Below are 7,547 nucleotides of genomic sequence, written 5' to 3' on the forward strand. Positions count from 1 at the left end.
TCTGCCTTCCTCTCTCTCTAAAAATCAATTTTAAAATCTTTTAAAAAGAAACAGGTAAAATACCATTATATTCATCTAAGATATGTAGTGCCACACAAAAGATGAAATGTAATTCCAAATATTCTAGGGCATATGAACTTGTGAAAAGTAAACTGATAATTAGATTCATGGTAGGTCTTTCCTTTCATTATTTTTCTCTTTTCATACTTTCAGTTTTCCAGTATTATAGTGTGTGGTGTTTTTTTTCCACATCCTACTCTATTTTCCAACTCTGTTTCCATTGGTCCTATTTCTCTCACTACTGAGCTCCTCCGTTGGATATTTTCATTCATATCTTCTTTTTTACTAAACATTTACCAATCCATGCTCCAAGTCTAAAGTAGAATTGGTTAAGTCAAAATTTGTAATGTACCAAAATGCTCAAATTTAACTTTAAAGGCATGTATATTGTTACCAAGATTTGATACTTCCGCTAAATAACATAGGGATATATGTCACAGTAAAGCCAATCTTCGACAAGTCTCTATATCATATACTTACTCTTAAACTGATAACAATTCTTACTTTTGGATTTAAAGGTAAAAATAATACACATATACAAAATACAATCTAAGGGCTTTATTAAAATATGTGTTTAATCATCGTATGTCAGTTTGGCTCTTATATGATTAAGAAACTATTCTCAGGCATTTTTTTATATATTAAGAAAAGGGCTATTCAAAATCTTAATGCCAGGGGGTCTTTAATCTATGGTTCATGCACAAAACTATATTTAAATGCAACTGCTTTTCTTTAATTCTTATTTGTATTATTTTATGCATTTAAAAACATTATCCTTAGAGGGGTTGTAGGACAAACCAGGCTGCCAAAGGACCCCTTGTCACAAAACAAGGTTTAGAATTGCTGATTCTTACATATTTATACGAAAGTTTATGTCCCAAGTAGATCCTGGGAAAGGATCTGGGGTGTTTAGCAGGGGTCCTCAAACTTTTTAAACAGGGGCCAGTTCACTGTCCCTCAGACCGTTGGAGGGCCAGACTATAGTTTAAAAAAAAAAACTATGAACAAATTCCTATGCGCACTGCGGCCCGGGATGAGTCGGCTACTAAGCAGGAAAGGCAGCGGCACCCGGCGGGCGGGATAAATGTCCTCGGCGGGCCACATGTGGCCCGCAGGCCCTAGTTTGAGGACGCCTGATCTAAGGCGTCCCTTTTGATAAACTTTAACCGTGCAGGTGTTGGGACATTCAAGTCATTGTTAGTGAAAAGACTACTCTACGCAAGCGGGACCAAGGGCAGGCTTAGGACCGAAAGGACCAGAAGCTTTAATTTCAATTTTAAGCATACGCAAAATAATTCAATTAACTGCCGGAGGAATTACACCACATGAAACATATGCAGTTGCAAATCACACAGCATTTTATTACTCACACAAGTTCCTGATGCTGCGGGTACAGGCTTAATGGGGATCCTGGTGGTGCTGTCCTCTGGTGTCCGGCAGCTGGGCTGGTCAGGTCCGGATGCAGGGGGCCAGCGTTCCTCACCCAAGAGCTCGGTCGCATCTCGATCTGGAGGTACTAGCCGTTCTTCTGTGGTCTGGCAGGGAGAGGCGCGTGGAGCAGCGGCGTCGCTGGCCAGACTGACAAAAGGACGTGCCTTTGTGGCTGTCTCGACAGGCGAGCACCATTAGCTAGCCGGGACCTACTTTTAAAGCCTGTTTCGTACCCGCAGCAGTTCAGGTGGCTATCAATGAATTACATCAATGCACACATGTTAATCTCAAACAGGGCGACGGGCTACATGTGGTTATCTAGGGAGAGTACATCACTCACACAAATGGTTATCTTAGCAAGTCACTCTGAGTCAGTAACTGAAGTTCAAATCCTTATCTCTAGGGTAAACATGCTTCAGGGCAGTGGGGAATGTGTCCTTAATATCACACTTTAAGTTTCAAGGAAACATTTCAAAACCTTCCTAACGTTTTTAGACATTCTTTAAGCATTTTTAAACATTTCTATATTTTACTACAACAGATTACTACAATAAAAATGTATCAGAATATAGTTATTTATGTACATGCATAATAATGTTAATATTGAAACTGTATGTTTCAATTTAATTACTTGTCATTTTCAAACTTAGAAACCCACTAAAGGCTCAATATACAATTAAAAACTTAGCAGAAATAAGTACATTATATGAATACTATGCTTCATAAATTATAATATCGATATGGATATAAACTAAAATTCATAGTCCAAAAGGTAAATGTAGCTTTTAAATTAAAGATACTACACTCAACAGAATATATTTAATATTTGATATTATAGTCACTTACTCTATTTCCAATCATAATAAAAGATGAGGATTCCCTGTTTAAAGGATATAGTTTGCGGAGAGAATCCAAAGTATCAGATAATTAATATTTTATCTTGTTTGTCTCCTCCTTTAGTTAGCATATAAAACTGGTTTAATAGTAGATTTCCTCTTGTAACTCATTTTAATAAATAAATTACATGGACTAATGACAATGAATTGAACAATGACTGCACTAATTCAATTTTGGCCAAAGAAAAAGAGATATAATAGGGGAAAATATGGGAGGGGGGGAGGAAGATTGGTACCACAAATATTATCTTCCAGGGAGCATAAATCAGTATAAGTTAGGAATTTCCTTAAAGTGACCTGGTCTCAGAATTTATTTGGTAGTCATAAAGAGATATTTGTGGCAGTTAAGATATATTTAGAATTTCATTTATTTTGCTTTAGCCTAGTTTCAAATGTTTAACCAATTTATTGAGCTTGTCTATTTACTATAAATTGCATCCAAAGGAAGCTAACCTTAATTAAGATTAATTAATTTAAATGTTCAATATAATTCTTATGGTTAAGTTTTTAAACATCATATTTAAGAGAACTCATCTAATTTTAAAAGCTATATAATATGTAAAGTGCATGCATAGGAACAATAGAATATATGCAAAAAAGTGTTGAAATAGTTATCTCTGAGTAATAATTTTTAAAATTTTTCTTTCTTGTGAATTCCTATAATTCTAAATTTCCAAAATGAATATATATTGCTTTTATCATGAGGAAAAAAATACAATAAAAATTATTTGTGTCTGTGCTTGTATGACTTTTATTTTATGTATCACTGAATGCTTTCTGCTACAAGTAATAGAAATGTCAGACTAGAAGTGGGTTTTTTTTCATTCATTTTATAGGAAGTCCAGAAGTAAGCATGTAGAGTTAGAAATTCAGAGCTTTGAGCCACTTTTTTTCATTGCTTCTAGTAACTAGGCTTTACTTCAGTGATTAGAAGTTAGTTGTTGCCAACTGGAAGCCTCAAAGGCAGAAAGAAAAAATGGCTTGTTATTGTTCATCTCACTTTCCTAGAACGTCAGCACTTCCTCCTAAATGGGCTATAATTGTAACACATGTTACAATCCTATCTAATAAAAGAGTAATATTCAAATTAACCGTCATTCTGCAACAAAAATGGCAGCGCCCATAGACACAAGATGGCGGCGCCCAGTCCTCTTAGCCCCACCAGAGTCCCCCAGTCCACCCAGCGGCGGCAGTCTGGGGTGTCCGGCTGGGAGGCGCCCGCCTCCCACACAGTGATCCCTGCCCAGCAGCGGCAGCCCAGGGTGTCTGGCTGGGAGGCACCAGCGCCCAGCGCAATCCCCAGCCACAGCCTGGGCTGGGGTCACAGGCCTGCAGGGCCGTGCACTCCTGCCACGTGATCTTCTGGCCAGCGGCGGCAGCCTGGGCTGGGGTCTCAGCCTGGCTGGGGCGCACACCCCCCACGGCACCATCCCCGGTCAGGCTGAGACGGCAGCCTGGGCTGGGGTCTCAGCCTGGCCAGGGAGTGCACCCCCCACTGTGCCATCCCTGGCCAGGCATGGCAGCCTGGGCTGGGGTCTCAGCCTAGCCGGGCTGAGGAGGCAGCCTGGGCTGGGGTCTCAGCCTGGCCAGGGAGTGCACCCCCCACTGTGCCATCCCTGGCCAGGCATGGCAGCCTGGGCTGGGGTCTCAGCCTGGCCGGGGAGCGCACCCCCCGCCCCCCCCCCCCCACTGTGCCATCCCAGGTCAGGGGTGGCAGCCTGGGCTGGGGCCTCAGCCCGGCTGGGGTGCAATCCCCTTCCAGCGGTGGCAGCCTGGGGTCTCAAACACTGAGTCACACCAGCCAGGCAGATATGGAGGAATCTTAAATGTTTCTTTTTAAAAATATATATTTTATTGATTTTTTACAGAGAGGAAGGGAAAGGGATAGAGAGCTAGAAACATCGATGAGAGAGAAACATCGATCAGCTGCCTCCTGCACACTCCCCACTGGGTATGTGCCCCCAACCAAGGTACATGCCCTAGACCAGAATTGAACCTGGGACCCTTGAGTCTGCAGGCCGATGCTCCATCCACTGAGCCAAACCAGTTAGGGCTGTCCAATATGCTAAAGAAAAATCCCTATCTAATAAAGAGGGAATATGCAGGTGAGGGCATTTGGGGGTGACTGGATTGTCAGGGGAGGGCAGTTGGGGATGGTCAGGCTGGCAGGGGAGTGGTTAGGGGCAATCAGGCAGGCAGGCGAGCAGTTGGGAGCCAGCAGTCCTAGATTGTGAAAGGGATGTCCGACTGCCTGGATTGAGCCTAAACATGCAGTCAGACATCCCCCGAGGGTCCCAGATTGAAGAGGGTGCAGGTTGGGCTGAGGGACACTCCACCCCTCCAGCCCCCAGTGCACGAATTTCCTGCACCGGGCCTCTAGTAACTAATAACTAGCAAAGGAGAAGGGGATTACCCTAGACAGCTTAAAGGTACGTTTTATCTTGTGGAGGTAGTGTTCAATTTCCCTGAACATTTAGCCATCTGATAACTGCAAATAATTGTAGTTCTTTTTTCTCGTGTGTGTGTGTGTGTGTGTGTGTGTGTGTGTGAGAGAGAGAGAGAGAGAGAGAGAGAGAGAGAGAGAGAGAGAGAGAGAGAGAGAACACATAAGGGAAATGTTTTGGGGTCAAAAGCCAACAGTAGCTGCCACAATCACCAATTAACTTCTCAAAATAAACTGATTCTATGTATACCACAAAGTTTAAATAGCACATTATTTAAATACAAGCATAAAGACTAAATACAGTGCTTGGAATATAGTAATTGTACAATCAATGTAGCTATAAAGGAAAAGAACAGATTTGGTTTTGTGGGTTTTTTTTTTTACAATCTAAATTCAAACATTTTAAACTCTAGTAGTTGGAATCTTCACTCAATGAATAGAGGGTAACTTCTGCCCAATTATTGACTTTTTTGGAAACTCTTGGTCTCTATCTTTTGTCTATTTTATAATTAGTTCATTGGGTAAGAAATTTACATAACTCTTTACAATTCTATCACTTCAAATTTAGAGAATAATTGTCCAATCTATATATATATATATATAAACCTAAGTGACCTTACGACCAGAAAGACCGGAACGACCTGTCAACTAGTCGCTATGAAGTGCACTGACCACCAGGGGACAAACACTCAACTCAGGAGCTGCCCCCTCATGGTTAGTGTGCTCCCACAGCCAACCTCCCGTGGCTGGCCAACCTCCCACAGTCCCTTCCCCCTCCACCTCCCCACCAGCCAGATCGTTGGCCAGGCCTAGGGGCCCCACCTGTGCACAAATTCGTCCACTGGGCCTCTAGTAAACTAATAATTAAATACTCGTGTGTGTGTGTGTGTGTGTGTGTGTGTGTGTGTGTGTTTGTGTGTGTGTGTACATTGATAGCACAGGGGCAACAGAAATGAAGGAAAGGAGACAGTGAATCTTTGAGAGATCTGACTGGAGAAGGGAAGTAAGCTGGGAAACCACAAAATTAAGCCAACATATTTTTAAACACTATACACACACACATAGGAAAAAAGGAAAACAAAAACAGAAAAGGGAGCTCTCTATTAAGTACTTAAATCAAACAATAAAATGTACTTAACTGTTCCTAATGAAGTTTGGAAAACGTTGCTGAAACACATGAGAAAGGAAAAATGATTTTGGACTAAGAAGGTTAAAAGCTCCTTTGCCATTTATCAAATATAGACAACAGACAAAGAAGCCAGGTGTAAAGTTAACAGAAAATAATATTTCTCTCAAAAACATGCTATAGTGTAACAACCTCCCCCCCAACTTGAAGTAACTACTGCTTTTTTACTTACAGATAACCCTTTTCTATATAACAATGGATTGTTGAAAAAAACTTGCTCTTTGAAATCCTTTCATTAAAATTGAAATATCCCACACTTGGCTAGAAAATCTAAGTCACTTTGACACAAAGAAACAAGCTCTACTTCCAACCCAGGGGCAGTCAGAAAAGGGGTTTGTAGAAACAATATGTTGCCCGACAAAAGGGGTCTGTTTGCCTGTATGCATCAAAGCCAAAGAAGACACAAACAAGAATTTGTAGCAAAGAAAATAAGGGGTTATTTTTAAGTGGCCCATGTCCAGAGTCACAGGTGAGCTGATTCTCAAAGACCTGGCTCCCCGATGGCATCAGGGAATGGGTTACACAGATGACAAGTCATTAATTTTGGTGACTAAGAGAGTTAGGGTCATGTTTCCATTGATTGGTCATTGCTAGGGTAGCGGGTATTTGATCAGTGCATTTAGTCCTAATATCAGTCACAGCATTGCTTTATCTGTTTTCTCTATGATGTGGTCAGTGGGATTGTTCTGGAGCTGAAACAAAACTGAGGCCTACATGTTATCTCTAGTTTGACCAAAACTCCATCTCTGGCTTCAACAGACCTGAGGCTTTGTTCCTAAGATTACTTGGTGTTGATCAGAACTTCATTGTCCTGAGGTCTTAATGATTTAGGGAGTGGTCCTGCAAGGGAGAAGGGGGCAGGTGCATCAGGGTGCTGGATTAAGCCAGTTCAAAAGAAAGGAGAAAGGTCATATTAAACAAATGAAGTTTCTACTGAATTGCAAATACACACCTATTTAAACTTTTTAGTTTCCAATAAAACAGCACCCTGGGTCCATGTTGCAGTCCAGACATAATGTAGACCCCTTTACATACAGCCTTGCATTCTTTTGAGCCTATCAAAACATTTTCAAACTTCAATTTCTCCTAAACTCAACACTACCCGAAATTCCTATAATAAACCTAACTTTTCCTTTGTTTGGTAAGGCACTTCATGGTTCTTCTGGAATATGGGCTTCCTCCTTACAATGGCCCAGAAACCTGACTTTCTTGAAATATAGTTTTATTCCCCATGGGCCTAGGCTTATTGGACTAGGAAGTCTGCCTCACACTAAAAGTTCAGGAAGTTCATTTTAATTTCACATAAAAATGAGCAACAAAAAAAGTCCCATGCAAAGAAAAACAAGAGAAAGGAGCATAGCATCATCATTACAGATAATACAAGCATGCCTGAAAAATGTACCACCAAATAGATCAAACCTTAAGTTACTGTTCTGAAACCACCTAAATGAGATTAAGAAAATCATACAAAATATAAAAAACAACATAGATTTAGAATTAGAAAAATCTCAGTTAGTTAACTCAATGGGAA

This window comes from Plecotus auritus (genome assembly GCF_963455305.1).
Source record: "Plecotus auritus genome assembly, chromosome: 1".
Taxonomy (NCBI): Eukaryota; Metazoa; Chordata; class Mammalia; order Chiroptera; family Vespertilionidae; genus Plecotus; species Plecotus auritus.